Here is a 2500-nt window from a genome sequence, read left to right as displayed (position 1 = left end):
CGAAAGGAAGAGGCGGTTTTTTAAACGGATGGGAACCGTCCCATCTCTTTTCGTAAACTGTAGCATGGAATTTCTACTTGGACAGAAAATGGAACTGATATTTTGGACAGTGTGTCAAAGAAGGACCTTATGACGTCATAATGTTTTGTGAAATAATTTCTTTTAAAATCCATGCTACAGATTTTGTGTTAGAATGTTCTCATACTGTTGCGTTAAAAAATTTAACTCGCTGAGATTTTAGGAATTTTCTGTTATGGTCACGTGATTGACCAAATATGGTTGTGAGTCGAATCATACAAAGGTATGGAAAAAAGGATAACTGAAGTGAATTCGAGGAATGACTATTTGAAGGGGTCTATGGCAATGGATTGGTAGTTAAGAGCCACCACCCTTAAAAGCCTGACCATGAGCAATCGATTTTTGGCCCGGAGGCGACTCTCGTGAAGGGTTTTACAAAGCACCGCATGTTTGTTTAGCCAGGCATTCGACTGATGTGTGTGGAGCCAAAGCAAAGAGTGAGAGCCTAGTAAATCTAATCGAATGGAATCGTCTTTCACTCACTAATGATGTCTTTAAAATGTAGTCACACCGAGTATTAAAGTTGCTCTATATTATTATGTGAATCCAAAAGATGAAACTCTCGTATACATTCTCTCGTAAACTTAAACGTACATGTGAGTGTCCTGGAAAAGGTGCGAGCAATTGCAGGTGATTTTTGGGTAGAAAAGAAGTTACTGATGCAAAGAAAACTCGTTTGTCTTGTGACAGTGTGTTGAACGCTTTGAAAATATCGTGGAATGCTGGGCTCTTTGGAATGCAAAGCAATCCTTTCATTCGGTAGGTTGAAAATTTTACGCGAATTTCATTACACTGTACTGTACTCAACCTCCACTGGAGGAAGAGGCCAGATTAGATGAAGAGAATCAAATCAATGAAATGATGTATAACTCAATCTGCAATCCAATGGAATTTGTCTTACATTTTAGTTACTTAGAAAAAATAGAAATTCTGTAATTAGTTGTTGATTTTGCTATGCAAATAAGCAGCAAATACGTAGCTTAATATTTATGATGAAATTTTAAAAACATTTATGGTCTGATATAAAGCTTGACCATTTTTTAGAGCCAATTACTTCTAGCACATAAAAGTCAGTTAAAAAAGTGATGATTCTTTTGAGTAATACAGTATTCCAGAAAGCTTCTGTCTGAAGTACTGTAATGTACTACTACACATAGAGTTTTTTTTTCCGTAATTGTTCAGCCCACAGTATTAATTACAGTGGCGATTATGATTTGCCTATGGAAGCCACAGTGGTCAAGTGTTTGAGAAATGTTGTTTGACTGTATGAGTTCAGGCCCCCCAGTTGTTTGAAGGGTAGATAGGGGTATCCACCGGATAAGTCAATTGGTTTTGCTAGTGCTTGTCCACTGGATAGTGATTTATCAGGCCCCAGTTGTTCAAAAGGTGGATGACGCTATCCACCTGACAAATCACTATCTATTGGACAGCACAATATTGGTTTCACTATAACTTATCCACTGGATAGTGATTTATCCGGCAGATAGCGCTGTCCATTGTTTCAACAACTGGGACCTGGGGGGTAGGGCTATCTACCTTTTGAACAACCAACTCCAGGTGTTTCTCCAACCTCATTCCCAGGATCTCTCTTCTCTGCCTCCTTTGTAGAGGAGAAAATAAGTAGAGAACAGAGACCCTGGGAACGAGGTTGGTCTTAATCATCTCTCAGTTTTCTATAACTTTAATCCATGTTGCCTCTGTGTATCCGTATACAACTTAATGCTGACAAATGTTTGATAAACCTTGAAACAGATTCTGTGATTGGTTAGCACCCATTTAAAGTACCCCTGTGACCAAAAAATCAATTCATATTTTTCTTTGGATTTCAAAACTATGTTAACAAAACACTAAGTGACCCACATTTTAAGCCTTGATTTCAAAAAGACACCTCTTTATTTTAACTGTAATTTTCCTATTTAATGGTCCGCCATTACTAACATTATGTTCTTGAGAGAGCTGGATCGAGGAGAAAATGACGTCAAAGGCTCACTAGTTTAAGAATGCAATATGTGTGTAACCGCAGAATTAATATGCAGCACGGGGGTTTTGGGCTTTCAGACTTTTAAACTCACCCTTTGCATATATAATAAGCTGCTTTCACACGCTGAAATTTTAAGCTAGTGAGCCTCTGATGTCACTTTTCCCTGGATCCAACTGTCCGAGGTCCAATCGGTCAGTTTTGAACGTGAGTAATGTATGAATTGTCGTGCCCCTGAATACCTGAGCACTATTTTCACCAAACGTTCTGATGTAAATAGTTATACAACCAGGAGTTCCCAATTTTTAAATATCCCTCTTTTTAAAACTGCCTCTGGACAGAGAACTTTTTATTACCGAACTGTTAGCATATGGAATTCCTTGGAATCTAATTTGAAACTTTGTAGCAACGAAATAATCTTTAAGAAGCGTTTAAGGAACAAAC

The sequence above is a fragment of the Montipora foliosa genome, chromosome 2 (genome assembly GCF_036669935.1).
Source record: "Montipora foliosa isolate CH-2021 chromosome 2, ASM3666993v2, whole genome shotgun sequence".
Taxonomy (NCBI): domain Eukaryota; kingdom Metazoa; phylum Cnidaria; class Anthozoa; order Scleractinia; family Acroporidae; genus Montipora; species Montipora foliosa.
The sequence above is the reverse complement of the archived record's forward strand: the minus strand, read 5'-3'. Positions refer to the sequence as shown.